Here is a 22,724-nt window from a genome sequence, read left to right on the forward strand (position 1 = left end):
GTATCGCTCTATGGTCTGTATAAACGGTCGTATGGCTTCCATAAAGGAAATGCCGAAATCTGGTAAATGCCCATACAACACATAATGTTTCAAATTCTGTAACAGAATAATTGCGCTCAGCAGGTGACAGAATGCGACTCGCAAAGGCGATATTTTTAATTACTGTAGAACCATCTTCTTCAACTTCCTGAAAAATGTGTACGCCTAAAGCGGTGTTAGAACTGTCGGTGGCAATGGAAAAATTTCTAGTAAGATCTGGGTGAGATAAAAGTGGTGCACGCAACAAAGCATGTTTCAGGTTCATAAATTCAGAATGTGCTTGCTTATCCCAGGACCAAATAGTGTTTTTACCTGTCAGTTGACATAATATAGGGGTGTCTAAAGCAGAGTAATGAATAAATTTACGAAAAAAGTTAATTAAACCCAAAAAGCTGCGTAGTTGTTTCTTCGTCGTAGGAACAGTAATGTCACGTAAAGATTGAAGTTTTTTCGGGTCAGGCGTAGTGCCCTCTGCTGAAATTATATGTCCAAGAAATTTTATAGAAGTTTTACCAAAGTGCGGTTTACTGAGATTAACTGTGAGTCCTTCTGCACGAAAAGTTCGTAACAGTTGTTCAAGAATCAGATTGTGCTCAGACCAGTTAGCTTCTGCAATAAGAATGTCGTCTACGTACGTTGGGATTCTGTCTTTCAATGCAAAAGTGTGTATCGGATGTCGTCAAAAGTAATAACATTTTCGTGAACAACATTCTGCGTGTCAAAAGTAGTGCTTACGTTACTGGAAGATGCAACCTGTACTGTATATAGTCAAATTCTATCTGACGCGCTATTATTTTCAGTAGGATGCTGTGGCATTTCAACTATTTGTACTGTTCTGTTATTTCTTCCTGACGTATTACGTTCGGGATGATATCTACTGTCTGGTTCATTCATGATAATATGTTGTTGCGGATGATTTTGCTGCTGATAAGACCGACTGTTATTAAACGTACGCTGAAAATTGTGTTCATTACTTTTACATCTGTCATGATAGTCATTTCTATACGGTTCATTGCGATAGGAATTGAGATAGTGTGTTTTCTGTACGTACTGATTCCCTTGTTGCTGTGCGTTACTATTTGTTGAAGCTGATGCTATACGTGTAGGCGGCGAAAAATTAAAGCTTGGTTGACCTTGTACATTACATTGTTGGTTAGGTATGCTAACCGGCTGGCTTTGATGCTGTTGCGGTGAAAAACCTCTGTTGTTACCAAAATGTGGTTGCTGACAATTTTGATGAGTGCTAAAAATGTTGTACATACTGATGATTACAATTTCATCTGTTATTAAAATTACGGCGGTAGTTGTCATTTCGGGAGTGTCTAAAGAGAACTGTCACTTTCGGTAAAATTTGTTCTATCAGGTTTTCTTTACTCATTCTTAATTCTAGATTGATCGATAGTTGAAGAGCTGTTTTAATAGGTATAAAGGATAGTAGAAGAGAAGGCAGCAGTGCAGACCAGTAAAGATGAAATGGCACTACTACGGCTCGGGGCCCTGTGCACGCTACAGCACATATTCATTAAAGCATAATGAATCCCTTGAGGTCTATTACGAGCTGCAAATAAATTTTAGTTTTTGCGTTACAAGCAATGCCGATGAAAATTCAAAAGCAAATTGTTGTATCCAGTCCAATTCTAGTTTCAGCATTACAGGACAAGCTGGTGAAAGTACAAAAATAAATCGGCGTATCCACTTCAAAGTGTGTACCTGTGTTCTGTCATTTTTAAACACTTTAAATTTTCTCACGGATAGAAAATGCTTGTAATCAAAATAATCGTCTCTGTATGTGTGAACAGGTTCAGGATTGTATGAGAATCTATTTGTCTGTGATTGTTCGGAATTTAAGTCACGTACTCTCTGTAAATTACCTAAATTATACTGGCTGTGTGAGTGTGACAAATGTTCGGAACATGCCGTATGCTGTGACGTGTTATTGACTGAAATATTTTTTATCTCTGTCACCTCTTGCTGTAAAGTTGACAATTTTCTACGTAATGTATTATTGGACAAATCTATCTCACTGATCGTCTGCTGTAAATTTTGGAATCCATGTGTTTGCTTAAACGAAACTGGTGACGTATCGTCTGATTTGGTGTCATTATTACTTTCGATAACGTGAATACGACTGGCCAATTCATCATATTCTTCAGTCAGTATTTTTACCTGATCATCGTTTTTAGTGTCACAAGCATTAATTTGTTTTTGTATTTTACGAGTGGTTTCGTTCAATTTTTTTACGTCTGCTTTGATGACATCGGAATCCTGTATTAGTTGTAATTGTTCGAGTCTGTCGGTCACTGTCTGAAAGTCTACTGTGTGTCGTTTTACTTTATTTTGTTCCTGTATGAAATTACGGTACCGCGTTTCACTGTTTTGTAGGTGGTGATTAAAGCGTTCGTCAATTTGACTGTTCTGTTGGTCGAATTTCGCATCTACTTTTGCATCCAGTGTGCGCGAAAGTTCTGCAGTCATTAGTTTAAACTCGTCGCGTAACTGTGTTGCGTTTTCAGAGCATTGTTTACCGACTGCACTAATTTCGTCTCTGAGTGATTCTGTTGTAGCTGTTTGCATATTCGTTAATTCTTGAGCAACAGATCTAATTTCTTCACTATTTCCTAGCACAAGCCTTAATTCCCTCGAGTAATTGTTCTTTAGTATCATGACATTGCTCAGCAACGGCTGTAATCTGTTCACTAAGTTGTTTGTTGTGTTCATTAACTTATTTAAAATTTTCACTAAGTTGTTTGTTCTGTTCACAAAGTTGTTTGAAATTTTTATTGAGGTTCTCTTGTTTTTCATTAAGTTGTTTGAAATTTTCACTAAGTTGTTTGTGATTGTTGTCTTGTCTTTCATTCTGTCGTTTGGAATTTTCGTCTTGTTTTTTATTATGTTCATTAATTTGTAGCAACAGTGCCATAATTTGATCCAAGCTAAAATTAGCAACTCTATTCTCAGTGCTGTGTGATGGTGTATCTGCAATTGTCACGTTTTGTGCATCCATTTGGATATTCTGTGATTCTTGAAAATGTTAGCTAATCGGATGTGCACTGTTAGTCACTACCTCGGAATCAAATAAATCTGACGTATTCTGATTACACTGTTCATTTTCGTTAGAAAAATTTGTCTGTTCATTACGTAAATTTTGCAAACCGGGTGTATCAAGCTGCGCAGCATTCATTGTAACAGAACGTCGCGCGTCATCAATTGTCGTTAAATTAACAGACGACACAATTGAATTTATTTGCTCATCACTTGGATCAAAGTCAATATTAGCGGTCGGTACGCAATGATTGTCTGTAAATGGAGGACTGTCACTATTACACTGAGTGTTGCAAGTACTCTCGGTCAAATTATTCGAGTCGGCTATTTCACTCATTATACATCGCGATGTACTGTTAATAGTTTTTCGCGGTGTTTTTCAGAAATCAGAATTAAGCATAAATGAAACTAAGACAAAGCAAAAAAAATGCAACAAACACAATTACAACAAAGAGCAACACATTGCCGATGATCTGTGAAAGAGAGAGTGACAAATTAGTAAATGCGTTGCGCCAGATGCAAACTACATTTAAGTAAATAAGAGCAGATATATGACTACTTATCAGAAGATTCAAGAGCTTGCCAAGAATAGCAAACTGCAGACATTACCGATCACCACGAACGATACATCGGCTGTCGGCCTTCACTTAACGACCGCGAGCAGCGACGTTTTCGTAAAGTTGTCAGTGCTAACAGTGAACACCACTGTGTGAAATAGGCGCAGAACGCAATGTGGGACGATATTATTGATAAGGACTTTACGGTTTTTTGAAAGGATAGGCTAAACACCGTTTGTGGTGGCATGTCTGTGGCTGTTAGAAGTATTTAATCTTGTACCGAAATTGAATTAATTTGGGTAGAGGTCATTCGTGGCAACCGGAATAAGGTATTAATTGGATCCCTTTAGCGACTGCCAACTCAAATAATATAATAACACCTACCCGACTCATACCGTTATAGTTGGTGTTGACTTCAGTTTACCCGCTATATCTTACCTAAAATACATGTTAAATACGGAGGTACGGATAAAACATCATTCAGAATTGTGCTACACGCACTCTCTGTATATTATTTCCATCTGTTAGTTCACAAGCCGACTCGAATAGTAAACGTTTGTGAAAACATACTTGACATCATGGCTGCAAATAATTATGAGCTAATAATGAGCATCAAAACGGATAAAGGGATTAGTGAACACAGGTAGTCGCAGAGAGACCAAATACCCTAAAAATAAACTAAAAGTATACCTATTCGGAAAACAGATAAATGTTCTCTTGACGCATTCCTGAAAGACAAGTTCTAATCCTTCCAAATGAGGCTTGAATTCAAAGAAATAGTATCTGCAATTCAGAGATTTACACTAAATTAGTTAACGAACGATGGAGCTGATGGAGCTGATTCCTCTGGGTACATGAAACGGGTAGGAACACTGTTGCAGAAACAACGGAAGAAACATGCCAGATTTAAATGAAAACAAAATCTTAAAAATTTGGGATCTTCTACAGAAGCTCGAAACTTAGCGCAGAGTTGAATGCGAGATGCTAATAACAGTTTCCACAACGAAAGTTTCTCTTGAAACCTGGCATAAATTCGAGAGTGATTCTGATGGTATGTAAAGAATGCTAGCGGCAAGACGCAATCCGTATCTTTACTGGAAAATGCTAATGGTACCGATAAAAGGGACACTAAGACGGTTATTAGACTTAATCCTCGAAATTCCTTCACGAAAGAAAACGAAGTAAATATTCGTGAATTCCAATCAATAACAGCTGTCAACATATGAAAATTAGAAGTAGATGCCCTCCGATTAGTGTAGAAGCCTAAATCAATAAAAGCAAGTCTAGCTGTGCAGGGCCCTTTCTGAGTACGCTGGTGCAGTAGACCCCTAATGTACAATGTACCTCTAATGTGCAATGTACATTCCGTCTCTTCACGAAAGAACCTTACCCAAAGAATGGAAAGTTGCACAGTCTCACCAGTATTCTGGAAAGGTAATAGGAGTAATCCTGTAAATTAGAGGCCCAAATCATTAACTCTGATATGCAGCAGGATTTTGGAATGTATATTGTTTTCGAACATAATGAATTACCTAGAAGAGAACTGTCTATTGACACAGTCAGCACGGATTTAGGATACATCCTTGTTGTGAAACACAACTAGCTATTTACTCACACGAAATGGTCAGTGCTATTAACAAGGGATTCCAAATTGATTCCGCATTTCTAGATCTGCAGAAGGTTTTTGACACTGTACCTAAAAAGCGGCTCCTAATCAAACCGCATGTTTACGGATATCGTCTCGCTTACGTCAATGGATTCCTGATTCCCTGCCAGAAAGTTCGCAGTTCGTAGGAAAGCGACGGAAAGTTATCGAGTAAAACGGAACTGATTTCTGGCGTTCCCGATGGTAGTGTTATAGACATCTGCTGTTCCTTTTCAATGTAAATGATTTAGGAAACAATCTGAGAAGCCCTCCAGGTTGTTTGCAGATGATGCTGTCGTTTGGCGTCTACCAAAGTCATCAGAAGATCAAAGTACATTGCGGAACGACTTAAAAAAATATCTTTATGATGCGAAAAGTGGCCATTGACTATAAAAAATGAAACGTATGAATCATCCACATGAGTGCTAAAAAGAATCCGGTAAAACTTCTGTTAAACGAAAAATAAGATCTCACGGCCGTAAATTCAATTGATATCTAGGGATTACAATTGCGTACAGCTTAAACTCAAAAGAACAACAGCAAATGTGTGATAAGCGAACCAAAGTCTGCGATTGATTGGAAAAACACTTTGAAAAAGTTGCATATCTGCTCAAGAGACTTCCTACACTACGCTTGTCCGTCTTGTTTTGGAGTACCTCTACGCGGTCAGGGGTCATTACCAGATAGGATTAACGGAGAACATCGAGAAATTTCGAAGGAAAGCAGAACTGTAAAACAGTCGCCTTGTCAGATGAGTTTCAGTTTCATTTGGTAAGAGCTCACGGTTGATTTCGAGTGGTGCAGACCTCACGAAGCCATGGACCCAAGTTATCAACAAGGCACTCTGCAGGCTGGTGGCTGTTCCATAATGGTATGGGCTGTATTGACATGGAATGGACTGGATCCTCTGGTCAAACTGAACTGCTCATTGACAGGAAATGGCTATGTTTGGCTACTTGGAGACCATTTGCAGCCATTCATGGACGTCATGTTCCAGGATAACGATGGGATTTTTATAGATGACAATGCGCCATTCACCGGGCCACAGCTGTTCGTGATTAGCTTGAAGAAGATTGTGGACAATTCGAAAAAATGATCTTGCACTAGGGCCACCTTCTTAAATCCCGTAAAAGATTTACGACATATACTGATGAGGTTAGTTCATGCACAATACCCTGCATGATCAACACTTTCGTAATTGTGGACGGATATGGAGGCAGCATGGTTCAATATTTCTGCAGAGGACTTCCAACGACATTTTGAGTCTATGCCAGGTCCAGCTGCCTTAGCACTGTGCCAGCCAAAGGGAGGTCCGAAACGATATTAGAAGGTATCCCATGGCTCTGTCACCTCAGTCATTTTCTGCTGTGCGTGTTACTACCCTAACATTGTGCCATATTTGACAGTGGCCACGCATGACTGCCACACGAGGCAGCTATTGAATATCCCATCGTTTTCTCAGGAGTGTTCCCGAGTTTCTCTCCACACCGGTGTGCTGCTTGCCAGTATTTAGTACATAAATAACATCTGCAAGTCTCAGAGGACTTACGGTGAGGTCTCTGACTTTTTAATAGTTCAACTATGCATCTGTTTGCTCTGACTCGTCACAATAGTAGCAGAAATCTAGAAATTTTCTAGCTAACTCTGCCATAGTATGTGTCTGCACCCATCTTACTTTGATCACAGTATCAGCATACATGCCTCCGATTCCCACAACTGTAATGTTACTTATCACGTTTCTTTACTGTTACCCTCCCAAAATTTTACTGTTGTCACTTTACTTTCCACTACCTTTGGCATATTCGCACTTTCGTCTTACAGCACGAAATGAAATGAGTCACTTAAACTAATGTTCTCGCCCTTCTCCAACATGCTGCGCTCCGTAGTCTGTCATTTTCCAATCTCTGAAGGAAATATGCACGTCCTAGTGCATAAACCTATTCTATTATGGCGCTTAAATTTACATTTTTAGTCACACTCTAATTGCAACCCCAAGGGACTTTGATTGCTAATTCATCCCATTTCCCCTTCAGGCTACAATTCCCCTGAATGTTGTCTGGCTTGAAATATTATACCCGTGTAAAAATCTGTCGTACGTTTATCGGAAGTTTTTTCTCTGTTACCTCTGACTACCAAATTAGGTCTTGTATCACCAGTAATTTTATAATTGAGCTATCTAAATAACAACTCTTGGTCCTTACCTTTAGCTACCTCAAATGCAACATGCATATTCTCAGTAACTCCAGCACTTCCCCTTTGTTACTCTGAAATGTTCCTGAAACTATTACTAGCGGTTTCTCAGAACGTATACCGCTCCTATCGCTGCTGGAGGACGTCTTTTTACACATGGGATTTCAAATGTCTTGGCGCCATGTGGCTCGTTCCACCAGCGGGCCTCCTCTGCTCGTCTGCTTCTTGGGGCAACCTCTGGCATGGATCTCAGTCTGGTGGCCTATATGTCTTCTGTTTCTGCGGCACTGCAACACATACTGACTTGAACTGGTATCATTTTGTTTATAACTGCTCAACGTCAATCATACTGGGACTACGTTTAAACGGATATACATCGTAATCTAGATAATTATGTGCCTAGTAAGTGGGTTAAGGACAAAAGACCAACCATGGTTTGATAACAAGATTCGAGAAAATTTGAGGAAGCAGACGATGTTGCGCTCTAAGTTCAAAAGACAACTTGTAAATGACTGCTAGCAAAGGATAGTGAAGATTGAAGCGTCTGTGAAAGATCTATGCTTGAAGCATACAACAACTACCACCGTCATACATTTGCAAACCATATGACAGAGAACTCATGAAAATTTTGGTCTTAATGTAAAATCGCTGAGCGGGTAAAAGAGTATTCCATAGCAGTGGCCTCTTACCTAGCTTGCATCTACCGCGAATCTCTCTCCCAGCGAAAAGTCGCCAGTTACTGGAAAAGAGCGCAGTTAATTCTTACATATAAGAAGGACAAAAGAACGGACCACTAAAGTTACAGACTGCTATTCCTGACATCGGTATGCAGCAAAATGCTTGAACACATTCTCAGTTCTTATATAATAAATCTTTGAACACTTTTATTTTCACAAGTTCTTCTTGATCACACAGATTTCTTTACACTTTATGAGGGTTTTCGGCTTATCGAGATCTTCGGATATGTTGTAAATATAAATACTGTGTAAGCGGCCAAGTTCTATTTATTAAGATTAAATCTATTCAAGTCTTAGAGATGCATGTAATATAAAATATTAAATATTTATATCCATGTATAACAGTCATACATACCGTCAAAGTATTCTGATATAAATCATCGTCAAGTTAAAAATGTGCTTGCTAATAATCAGACTGCGTCAGTATTTATACAAAAACCTAATGCCGACAGAGGGAAATTTAGCCAGAGTACATAGTAAACCAAAGTCGCCAATATAAAGATTAAAATGCGGTACGCATTGTCTTTAGTTAAAAGTTTTTCCCCCTTTGGCTAAACGAGCGCCTATCATTAAAAACATATACTGATATACTATATGTGAAATTAGACTCTCACTTGAAATTCATAAAAAGTACAAATAATATGCGATACAACCCTTAGCCTGGTTAGGTAACGTACAACTTTTATGAATGCCAGTATAAAAAATGGCCCTAACCAGGCGAGAGTTGTACTGAATATAATTGGTACTTTTTATTGATTTCAACAACGAGTATATCAGTATATGTTTTAATTACAGACGCTCGTTTAGCCAAGGGAGAAATTTTTTTTACTAAAGACAATGCATACTGAATTTTAATCTTTATATTGACGGCACTGGCATACTATGTACTCTTTCTAGGGTGCCGTCTGCTGGCATTAGGATTTTGTTTAAATACTGACGTAATCTGAGTGTTATCGAGCACATGGTTAACTTAACCATGATTTATATCAGAATATTTTAACGCTATGTATGAATGTGGTACATGGCTCTAAATATTTTATATTTCATGCATCACTAAGACTTGTATAGATTTAATCTTAATTAATTGAACCTCGTCGCTTAGACAGTATTTATAATTAAAACAGGTCTGAAGATGGCGATAAGCCGAAACCGGTCGTAAAGTGGATAGAAATATATGTGATCAAGAAGGACTTGTGAAAATAAAAGTGCTCAAAATAAAATGATCGTGGACTCATATACGGACTTAATGTCTTCAATTGATAATAAATTTTCTGGAGGCTGAGAATCTTATCTCAACGAATCAGCATGCTTTCCGAAAGTATCGCTAGTGCGAAGCTCAGCTTGCCCTTTTCTCACATGATATGCTGCGAATTATGGATGAAGCGCAACAGGCAAATCGCATACTTCTAGATTTCCGGAGAACGTTTGGACCGGTACCCCTTCGAAGCCTGTTAAAGAAGGTACGAGCATACGGATTAGTTTCACGGATACGTGAGTGCCCCAAATATTTCTTAAGTTATAGAACCCAGGATGTGGCCTTCGACGCCCAGTTTTCATCAGAAACAAGGATATTGTCAGGAGTGCTCCATGGAAGTGCGACAGGTCCACCGTTGTTCTCTACATAATATACAAATGATTTGGTGGACCGGGTGAACATCAATTTGCGGTTGTTTGCAAACGATGCAGTGGTGTAAGGCAAGTGTCGAACGTGAGTGACTGTAGGAGGACAAAATATGACTTAGACAAAATTTATAGTTGGCGTGATGAATGGCACTAGCTCCAAATGTAGAAAAATGAAAGTGAATGTGGATGATAAATCGTAATACTGGGATACAGCGTTAATAGTGCCCTGTTTGCCACAGTCACGTCGTTTAAATACATAGGCGCAATGCTGCAAGCGATATGAAACGGAAAGAGCATGTGAGAATTGTTGTGAGGAAGGCGAATGGTCGAATTCTGTTTATTGGGACAAACATAAGTAAATGAGACCACATATAGGACGCTAGTGCAACCTATTCTTGGGTACTGCTCCTGTTTTTGGAGCCATACTGGGTCACATTAAAGTAAGACATCGAAGCAATTCAGAGACGGGCAATTAGATATTTTACTAACAGGCCCGAGCGTCGCCTAAGTGTTCCGGACAAGGTGCAGGATCTAAAATGAGGATTCTGGGAGGGAAGGAGACATTATGTACCAGGAACACTATTGAGATTATTTAGAGAACCAACATTTGAAGGAGACAGAAGATCGGTTCTACTGCCGCCACAGTATTTTGCCCACAAGGACCGTGAAGATAATATACGAGAAATTAGCACACATACGAAGGCACATACACAATCATTTTCCTCTCGAACTGTTTTTGAGTGGATCAGGAAAGGAGACGACTGACAAGGGTACGGAGTACACTCCACCACTCGTCGTGTGGTGGATTGCGGAAACAGAAAAGAATCTTTGATAAGGATGGAGACATGTGAAAGTAGCAAGATAATACGAACTCCTTAAAAAAAAGTTTCTTTATTCCTGATTATATGTGAGGTGTTTGACCATCTGCTATACAAGGTAAATGGGTGTAAGTGCAGACATGTCTACTGGTGACTGAGGACGGTGTACTGAAGAATATTGAATCAGTATTTAAGTCGATTGTAGACTAATAATTACGGCTATTATAATTCTTACTTTTTCTGTCACGATAGTAGTACCTCCACGGAAGTGTTGTACAAGTACGCCACTAACATTCATTTTCACCCTGTGTAACAAGTCAATTATCGATTTGTGTACGTGTGGAAGCAAAACGGATAGTATATACCGAAAGGCATAGTCCACTTTGTTGTGCAGTTGCGACCATGGAGAAAACATGAATTATTGTTCGTGGGTAGACTGATGCAGAAGAAAAAACCAACACATTGATGTGTGTACGTATAAAGGTACCACATATAAAAATATCTGCATTGATAACTTCCACACCCTGTACATTCCTGAGCCACTCCTCGAACCAACATTTTACTGTCGTAATTTCTTTACTGTGATTTCATATAATTACAAATGGCATTCCCATTGTGAAGAGACGAGCCATCTGTCTCTTGTTCTAATCTATATAAAATGTACTACCTAGGGTGCTTAGCTTGGACCTGTTCTGTCATCTAATGAATCAATGGCCACTTGGCCTAACTGCTAAATCAGCTTCTACCTGACCAGTTATTACATCACTGGCCTCTTCGCACAACTCTCGCAGGGACAGTTACTGTGCAAAACATTGCTAACTGAGATGATGTGTTGTCGTGAACATTACACTAAATGAAAAATATATATATATATATATATATATATATATATATATATATATATATATATATATACACATAAGTGTGTGTGTGTGTGTGTGTGTGTGTGTGTGTGTGTGTGTGTGTGTGCGTGGGTGTGTGGGTGCGTGTGTGTGTGTGTGTGTGTGTGTGTGTGTGTGTGTGGGTGTGTGACATTTGTTAGACTGCTACTCATGCTACTCATCTATCAGATGTAGCACTGGCCACTCATAGGCTAAGTAATACTGTTCCTTCATCAACTGCTGTGTCCTACACGCTAGCGCTTACTGCGTCCATAATTACTACTCACTGACTCTATAAATGTTTACTACGTCCCATTTCTGGCCATTTATACGATCCTTAAGTGACTTTTGCGACTTGGAACTGTGTACACACGACACTCTTCACTGTTTCTGCAATATTCAATCTACGTGTGGTAATATCCATGTGTTAGCAAAATCCAGAGAGGATTTTTCATTATCATGAGTTTGGTGTCGACCCTCGACTCATTTGACATGGTGACAAGTGTCACCCATGTGTTGTGGCTATAGCAGGTTTTCAAATGATAAAGAGTATTCACCTGCTTCCGAAGGTGTTACCGTTTACAAGTGCTCTGGTTCTCCCCGTCGTTGTCGCGTCTGCCGGTACAGACCCATGGGTGTCTGCCAAGAAGTTCCGTTCAGCAACACAGTACCTACATCATCAACTACAGAAAGGACTGATCCCAGTGAAACAACTGAGTGAGCTGTGGAGACAACATCAGAGGGGACAACTTCTTCGGCCGGCACTGTGGCCGAGCGGTTCTAGGCGCTTCAGTCTGGAACTGCGCGACCGCAACGGTCGCAGGTTCGAATCCTGCCTCGGGCATGGATGTGTGTGATGCCCTTAGGTTAGTTAGGTTTAAGTAGTTCTAAGTTCTAGGGGAATGATGGCCTCAGAAGTTAAGTCCCATAGTGGTCAGAGCCATTTTAACAACTTCTTCAACCACAACAAATGCATCGACCTCAGCAGAAGAAGAAACAACAGTTGCTGACACAGCAACATATGGTTCAGTCACAACTGCTGAGACTGATTCTTCCACATCAGAGGAGACAAACGTGTCAACCCCAACTGCGTCGTAATGCTATCGCATTGGGTAAGATAAGTTAGCACCACGACTTACGCCATCGCTTTATGCGTCACTCTAAACACGCAAAACGTGGGGCACACGGAGAACATGTGAAAAATGAAGAACATGGCTCTTTTGACAGATAAAGTATTTCACAAGCGGTGTAACAAGAATGGTTCAACCAAATTTTAACTAACCATACTAATAATCTTTTACTTTTACGTGGATGAACTGAAACCTTGCAATTAGAAAGACGTAAAACACTAATAATAGGTTGGTTGATGCAGATATTGCACTGCAGAAGTGAATGCATAGCATGATGCTACGATAACAATTTAAAGAACCCAGTCAAACCCATTCATGTCACTACATTACTAATCATGCACTAAACAGTAATGATAGCAGTACATATACAACCATGGAAATAATAAATCTATCAGCCCACTGCAATTGCAGAAATCGATGTTTGTGAAGCAACATTACGTTATGATGCCAGACTTTAAATAACAACCAAGGTAAATTTAGGAAAATGAGGTGTAACGAAGCCTATTCAAAATTGTAGCTCTCTGCAACATATTCAGGTTTCAAAGTCCTTAACTTGAACGAAAACCTGTCATCCAGGTGAAGTACTTTACAAAAGATCGTCGAACTTACGTAGACTGTTGCAATGTTGATGTGGACTTTGCGTGTTTGATTGGCATTTCCATGACCTAATTATATCTCGTAATCCAGGACAGTAAATTCCTTCTTCCCGCATTAATATATCTCCTCCGCAATCACGACAAGCCCGGTTTTTCATCCAGATAAAAAATTTCCATACCACTGAACTTCAAGCAACACGTATCATCACAGTGCCAGCCACCCACAGAATACTACTCCACACCGGTACGGTAAAGAAGTTTATGTCTAGGTAGTGCAGTTCTCTTACAGCTATAATGAAATGTTTTACATGTTTTAGTATTTTATTATGCATTCTGCTGTTCTGAAAAGTTTAACTTTTGAGGGAGCTGATGACAAAAATATTGCATTTTTCGATAAATGCGAACCTAGGAACACTTATCTCCAGAAGATGTGCGTCAGATGGATATGTAGTGAACATGATGGTTTATGAGACTCTACTAACTGTAATCATCAAACATAACATCTAACGCCTGTTACACTATAAAAAGTCTGTTAAGTCGTTCTTACTATTAAAATGCCTTATAACTTACCAGCTGATAAATGCTCCTGTCAGATAAGAAACAAGCCCCTATACTCTTCTTTAATAGAAGAGTGTTGTCAATCAGCAAAGATTAACAGCAATATTTTCTTGTCTGCTGTGAAATGAGGGGAAACTGAATGAAATACGTTCACTTTTAGAAATGTAGAGAAACGCAAACAATACGCACACTTTCAGCGCCACCAAGATGTTTAACACGAAGTTTTGTATTTATATAGGTTCTGTAGGTATCATGACGTTGCTCTAAGTAGCATATTATGTCCAACAGTGACTTGTTAACGACCAGCATTGCAAAGCTAATTAAGAATGAACTAAAATCTTTACTAGGTGAAAAATACGTTATATACAAAAATCCTTTACCAACATTGCTATTTCTAGCATACCTGATGTCTAAACAACAATGCATCACAAGTCTGAGTAAACAATACAATTGTGTGGTCGTTGAAAATTTGTGCAACTGGGTATGCTTCAGGGAAAAGCTGCAACCAGTTTTGAATTTGTGTATAATTATTCTAACCGGCCCCGGTGGTCAAGCGGTTCTAGGCGCTCAGTCAGGAAACGCGCAGCTGCTACGATCGCAGATTCGAATCCTGCCTCGGGCATGGATGTGTGTGGTGTCCTTAGGTTAGTTAGGTTTAAGTAGTTGTAAGTTCTAGGGGACTTACGACCACAGATGTTGAGTCCCATAGTGCTCAGAGCCATTTGAACCATTTTTGTATAATTATTCTAATTTCGGAAATTATATTAGAAAGTTTACATAATACACAGTATCGAGACGACATGGTTTATGTACAAAGGTGATAATGGCAGTTTCACCAAATGGAGAGTCACGAACAACGCACTGAACGATCTCGACAAAAATATGTAGTTCACTAAAATTGATGAATTGTATTAAGTTTAAGTAACCTGATTAAGTGACTTGTCATGAATACTACGGAATATTGAAAAATACTGATCTTCATTACGTGAAATATCTAATGACGGGGATGATAAAAGAAAATGTATAAGCAGAGATTCAGAATCGCAACTTTATTCAAAGGATAACGTCAGCAAAGAAGAAGGTTGGACTTTAATAGTGGAATAAATTACAATAGAACACCCACTTGCTCGATCGTTCGACCGGCTGATAAATCACGAAACATTTCAGAAAAAAAGCTTGAAAAAAACCAAAGTTCCTAAGGTTATTGGTGTCAGAAACACAAATCTTAAATAAGAAATGGCGTAATATTTAAATAGTTCTAGTATCATGGTTGCGTATTTATTACATACAACAAGAAGTCAATGGCGCGAGTACGTACTGGTCTCACTTTAGTCACTGAGTAAGGTGGCGCAGTGGTTGGCACAATGGACTTGCACTCGCGACGACGTCGGTTCAAAACCGCTCTCGGCCATCTTCCTTCCGATGTTCCGTGATTTCCCTAAATCGCCTCACGCCAATGCAGGGTAGGTTCCCACGAAAGGGTACGGCCGACATCTTTCCCCATCCTTCCCTACTCTGATGGGTCCGATGACCTAGCTGTTTGGTTCCCTCCCCCAAATCACTTCAGTCTGCTAGGCTCAAGACGTAGGAACAAGATGAGTGTTCTAAAGAGCGTCCGATACATTTATGAGCTGTTATAAAAAAAAGTGGACAATTACGTCGATAAACATGCAGCCTACGAAACCTCGCCTGAATGCAGCCAGTTATTACAGAGTTATAAGAAAGCGAATAAGTATGTCAATTTTTTTTTGTATGGAAATATTACACTGTTAACAGTACTTTTGACGTTCTGTAGCCTTCTATTTATATCTGTTTATATGTTCAGCCAAAAACTTCTCTTACATACAATAGATATAGTATTGTGTTGTCTTTGATTACATAACAAGTAGGATGGAATACGGGCCACAGAAGTTCAAGTTGTTTGTTCGTCGGATTACAATCTAGTGAATATACATGAGTGCAGTTCATATTTGAGTCTGAGAAAAAAGTGTATATATAAATTTTTTATTACATCTAGCTGTGGTTGAGGCACATCTTTCAATGTAGCGTTCTTACAAATAAGTGTACTTTTACGCAAGATGTGCTGCCAGAGGTAGGGCTATTTTTAACCTTGGATTAATATTTTCTCTCTTGCACCGTCTTTGGATCATGTTTAGCTGAAAACCAAAGAAAAACTGCGAACAGGGCCTTCAGACTGTCATGTCAATGGTTATTAAAGAAGAGTTTCGTTCTTTGGTGTACTTGCTTAAGTTTCACATTTGATCATCCACACATACGTTTTATTGCTACTACAGTAGAAAGTTTATTTTCTAGCGCAATACATATACAGACATCAATGTCATTACATTGTAAGCAGAATAATATACATATTAGCTTTATGATTTGTTTGTAAATGCGAATTCGTTATAGTCATAAAACTTATACAGACACTGAAGAGCCAAAATATGTCTTCCTGCTTAACAGCCTGTTTGTCAATCTTTGGAACGAAAAACATCACTGATTCTGGGTATCAGGGGTCCGAGAGTTTGTTGCTAGGTTTGTGTAGGTACATCTACATCTACATGTACATCTACGTGATTACTCTGCAATTTACATTTAAGTGCTTGGCAGAGGGTTCATCGAACCACAATCATACTATCTCCCTGCCATTCCTCTCCCGAACAGCTTATTTTTTTTTATGATCATTTCTACCTATGTAGGTTGGGCTCAACAAAATATTTTCGCATTCAGAAGAGAAAGTTGGTGACTGAAATTTCGTAAATAGATCTCGCCGCGACGAAAAACGTCATTGCTTTAATGACTTCCATCCCAAGTCGCGTATCATATCTGCCACACTCTCTCCCCTATTACGTGATAATACAAAACGAGCTGCCCTTTTTTGCGCCCTTTCGATGCCCTCCGTCAATCCCACCTGGTAAGGATCCCACACCGCGCAGCAGTATTCTATCAGAGGACGAACGAGTGTAGTGTAAGCTGTCTCTTTAGTGGATTTGTTGCATTTTCTAAGTGTCCTGCCAATGAAACGCAACCTTTGGCTCTCCTTCCCCACAATATTACCTATGTGGTCTTTCCAACTGAAGTTGCTCGTAATTTTTACACCCAGGAATTTAGTTGAATTGACAGCCTTGAGAATTGTACTATTTATCGAGTAATCGAATTCCAGCGGATTTCTTTTGGAACTCATGTGGATCACCTCCCACTTTTCGTTATTTAGCATCAACTGCCACCTGCCACAACATACAGCAATCTTTTCTAAATCGCTTTGCAACTGATACTGGTCTTCGGATGACCTTACTAGACGGTATATAACAGCATCATCTGCGAACAACCTAAGAGAACTGCTCAGATTGTCACCCAGGTCGTTTATATAGATCAGGAACAGCAGAGGTCTCAGGACGCTTTCCTGGGGAACACCTGATATCACTTCAGTTTTACTCGATTATTTGCTGTCTATTACTACGAACTGCGACCTCTCTGACAGGAAATCACGAATCCAGTCGCACAACTGAGACGATACCCCATAGGCCCACAGCTTGATTAGAAGTCGCTTGTGAGGAACGGTGTCAAAAGCTTTCCGGAAATCTATAAATACGGAATCAACTAGAGATCCCCTGTCGATAGCGGCCATTACTTCGTGCGAATAAAGAGCTAGCTGCGTTGCACAAGAACGATGATTTCTGAAACCATGCTGATTACGTATCAATAGATCGTTCCCTTGGAGGTGATTCATAATGTTTGAATGCAGTATATGCTCCAAAACCCCACTGCAAACCGACGTCAATGATATAGTTCTGTAGTTCGATGGATTACTCCTACTACCCTTCTTAAACACTGGTGCGACCTGCGCAATTTTCAAATTTGCAGGTACAGATCTATTGGTGAGCGAGCGGTTGTATATGATTGCTAAGTAGGGAACTATTGTATCAGCGTAATCTGAAATGAACCTAATCGGTATACAATCACGACCTGAAGACTTGCCCATACCAAGCGATTTGAGTTGCTTCGCAACCCCTAAGGTATCTACTTCTAAAAAACTCATGCTAGCAGCTGTTCGTGTTTCAAATTCTGGATTATTCCATTCGTCTTCCCTGGTGAAGGAATTTCGGAAAACTTCGTTCAATAACTCCGCTTTAGCGGCACAGACGTCGGTAACAGTACCATCGGCACTGCGCAGCGAAGGTATTGACTGCGTCTTGCCGCTCAGGGACTTTCCCACCACAACTACAACAATTTACAACTACAATTCCGACTGTTCTTTGATCCAAGCACGTCCTGTATTTGCCATGCAGCCTTTGAGATTGCAGCCCACCCCGTACTTTCCCGAGGCCTTCTAACCTAAAAAACCGTCCAGTCCACGCCACACACCGTGAGGTGGCTTGTGGAGTATGGATGTAGATGTAGATATAGATGACATGTAGACTAGTTTCTTACGTGTAAATTGATGTGTTTTCCCCATATAAAATCGAAACCTTTGCCATTTTCACACAGGACAAATGAGTAGTTACGACTGTCTTGGTTATTTTACAAACTACAAGAGGCTAGTTCCCACTGCTAGGATTTCCTACATCCGAAATATGGTTACATGTCGTATTTCAAGGGATGGGATAATGGCGAGGAAGCTTGCCAAAGCACATAGCAACACACATGCGAACATGAATTTATAATTGTCACGTCCTTAATATGAACAAGTGGAGTAACTTCCATAGCAGTATTTTTTCATGTCGAGGAATTCATGACTCCATATAATTTAAAGCTTCCTCTTTCATGACAGAAGCAGTTTCTGGTATAGCGTAAGTCCAAAGGATAGGAAATATTTGTAATATCTTCTCCACTCTTTTGAAAATTATCTCACATTGTTATAACTTTGAAGCCAGTGGACGGAGATACGTCGGTTATAGAGACCAAAGAGTTAAAAATGCAATTAAAAGAAAACAGCCCTCGGTCACTAATTTTTAACGAATTAATCGGGTTTCGACACTGCCAGGAGTGTCTTTCACAGAAGTTAAACCAAAGAATGGTCTGTAACATGGTCTTAGAATTGTGACTAAAAACGTATGATACAAATTAAGAGTATGGAATTACCGTGAAAGACTGGCCGTACTTATATTTCATTTATAAAATAATAAATATGTCAAAAGCGCATTAGTCACAAGATGCCCTTTTCACCAATTTTTGACACTATGCATCACGGAATATTGAGTTCCAGAACGATTTCCGAAACGGAATATCCCATGTGTCTAGCTCCTACCACCACTGCGCGTTGAAAGTCTGTTAACTCTTGTTGTGCGACCATCATAACGTCAGAAAGCTATTCAAATGAATCGCCAAAGTACAAATGACAACTCTGCCAACGTAGTGCCCTTTTATTCCATGTGTACGCGATACTACTGCCATTTGTATACGTGCATATAGCTAATTCATGATCTTCGCCACCTCAGTGTATTAAAAGAAACTATTGACAATCGGACAAGAGATTATAGCTCTGAAGTATAATCTTGGTACATATGGGTGGGGAGGATGAGACACAGTTACGTTAATAATTTGCCGATAAGACCAGTGACCACGTAAGTTGAATAGTTAAATGTAGGAAGCACACAGAAACTTAGGAGTGAACACCATACGTTTGCCAAAACGCGCAGCGAGAGCAACAAGCTTGATTCGTGACCTTAAAATCCGCACTAGTCTGCTGAAGGAACTGAATGAACTTCGCGTCTGAAAGGCGACCAAGCGGGCAACGGTGATTCGTCTTACCAGGCGGGGAAAGAGCGAAAAAATCGGAAGACAGCACCAACAACTCGAGTGTCAGATTCAGCAGCCCATTTGTACTTAAAGATCAAGTGCTGAAATCCTTCCAACGGCAGCAAGGTTCAGATCATCAGTTACCTCTCCTGTCCTAGCCTGAAGCTGCAACTCTGCAGAAACCTGAAGTGAAGTGACAACTCTGCAGAAACCTAGAGGGAATTCATTACTCTGCTGAAATGTACAGGTGATCTCCTTTTGCTTCTCTTTGGATCTTCGCTGCATTTCGCCAGAGAAGAAATTCGTTGGACAATGGTGACGAAGATTGCAAATGCCGACCAGAAAAAGCCTAATGAAGGTGTTAAACGATCTCCTATTCTTGTAGATTTTTCTCTTTTTTGACCCAATAGAGCTCTTAGGTGTTGAGGAAGGCAGAAGAACTCCCCTACTACATGGTACAATTCTCAAAAGGGCCTGTCCAATGTTCCGCAAGTGGAAAGAACGAAAACGTGTGGGCATGCCAGAAATTATTAGCATGACCGAGCCAGAAATCTACATTCTCTATGTTTAAACCGGACGTTATTATGAGACGTTGTATTGAAAATTTAGGCGGCATGAGGGAAACCACACCCGGCTAGTGGTCTCTTATATGACTAAATGGCTTCTGCGGAGAATTCTATGATTCTTACGACAAATAAGTGCTTCCTGGTCAGCCGGCGGAGGGAGAAAGAGGGGTTGGGTTGTTAGAGTGGTCATGAATGCCTATCTGCCCACCTTAGGCCGCGCCTCTCACAGGGATTAACATTTTTATGGTGGCCAATCCTCTTGACAGGACTGATACGTCGTGCAGCCAGCTAGAAAGCTTTCAGTTCTTGGAAACCTCTCCTGTATTATCTAGCAAATGTAAAGAAACAAATAGTGAAATGAAAACAGCCACTGTCTTGGCTAACCCAAATCTGCTATTTCAGAGCCATAGAAATGAACGAGTATGTTTGGTTTCACAACTTACCAGCCACGCCCAAGTACCATCTAGCGGCATTTTGCAAACTGGTCAGGTTAGTCTGTCCAGTATAGTCTGCTACCTGTAGCGATTAATTGAAACTTTGTTTGTCCAGAATTAGACATGCTCGTCCCCTGTTCACTCAGATACTGGCGAACATCCGTTGAGGAGACACTGCAGCTGGCAGATGCGTGTCTCGACCAGTCAACGACCGCAGCTCTTGCGGAATTTCTAATGTATTACTGAATACCATCTTGGTCACTTGTAAGACGATATGGAATAAAGTATTTTCATATCGCCCTCTGAAAAAGGTTTGTGGCAACTTTCAGAGACTAATGCCCATGTTAGAAATGGAACAGTTCTTTAAAATGTCATTCCAAAAAAACTATAACCACTGTTGACCAAATTCAGAATTAGCATGGGAAATATGTCACACAAAAAACTATAGAATTTGCTGGCTAAGAGCAGGGGACAAAGCAGGGCACAAACCTTATGTACATTCTCGAGTGTGTACTCAGAGCACCAGCACAATACATTATACATACATACACACAAACACACACACACACACACACACACACACACATATATATATATATATATATATATATATATATATATATATATATATAAGGGTGGTCCTTAAAACCACAAAGAACGAAGCTCGCCTAGCTTGAAGTGGGAAACGAGATGGAGCTATGGTTGGCCCGCTAGGTGGCGCTGCCATAGGTCAAACGATATCAACTGCGTTTTTTTGAATAGGGACCCCCATTTTTATTATACATATATAAAAGCAGTACTAACGTTCAAAGAACCAAGGTGAATTTATTAGTTCACATGCAACACCATGATATACACAATTTACTCACCTTTGGGCCATGCCGTGTGGCTCCCACAGGTGACAGCAACACCACAGGTCTGAGTCTGGCAAGCGAGATGTTAAAATTTGTAAATCGAGTCCTAGCATGAATGTGTTAATCCCAGAATGAATGCACTGAATAAAATCTTCTGCTAAGTCGCCAGGTACCTTCAATAGTGAATGCTGTATTCGCCTGATAAACATAGGCATGGAGAGTGTGCAGGTTGTGTGTGTCTGCTTCAGACGTTCCTCAAAAGGTATCGGAGTCCAAGTGGTTTTGCCATGAGATTGGGCGCCGAGTGTCATTATGGTGCAGCTTCTAGCGACTCTCTTACATAAGCTGGCCTTGCAGTGTAGTTTGGATTTAAAACGGTTTTATTTACAAGACCTGCAATATCTTCTTCTCCCAAATCGCCAAATATCCTATCTCATATACTTTGTTGACAATGTTGTTTACCGTAATGTCGGATGATTTTTACAGTACAATACAGTAAATACCTTCCTACTTGACGATTTGTATTTCAGATTTGTTATGAGGAAGTTTCTGACTTTATGAAAATATAAGAAAGGAGTAGGGTTTCAGAGGACTGAAGAGAGATAGAGTGTGAATTAGGGCGTCGTCAGAGACTGGATCATCCGTTGCTAATAGCTACTATTAATTGTATACCGTCATTCTGATTATTTCCGATAATAGCAGCAGTCAGGGTTACATGGTTTCCCAAACTGACCTAGTACCAAACTGGGGCTTAGGTTTGAAAGAAAACCCTATGTATTTAGTTTGAGGAGACGGTCCCATGAGTGAAATTGCGATCTGTCAACTGAAATAGAACTTTAAGCGAATTAACAAGGCAAGGTGTGCTGCTGTTTACGAAATAGTGATTTCAGATGGCGTTCTAGTTGCATTTTTCTATCTGAACTCTCTGATTGGCATTATTTTGGTTCTCCTACCTTTTACGACCCTATAACTAATGCCCTTGGTGTGTATATTCATCGTAAACAAAATTTTCTCTTTTCTAACGAATTCTTTTTCATGTAAGTTTGTATTTTGTTGCTGGATAATATCTTTCATCAAACGGTCGTATTCTTTCTGTGGCACTTCGCTGCTTCTTTAGTTGTACTGTTTCTGTGGCACTTCGCTGCTTCTTTAGTTGTACTGGGTGAAATGCAGGTATCTATGTGTGTCATTACAATTTTTAATACCTTAGTAATGATTGACCAGTGTTATTGTTAATCACAGTCATAACTTCTATTTTGTTAACTTCGTATTGCACAAAGCAAGGATCAGTCGTTTATGACTGAACTAGTGTGGA

This window comes from Schistocerca americana, unplaced genomic scaffold (assembly GCF_021461395.2).
Source record: "Schistocerca americana isolate TAMUIC-IGC-003095 unplaced genomic scaffold, iqSchAmer2.1 HiC_scaffold_227, whole genome shotgun sequence".
Taxonomy (NCBI): domain Eukaryota; kingdom Metazoa; phylum Arthropoda; class Insecta; order Orthoptera; family Acrididae; genus Schistocerca; species Schistocerca americana.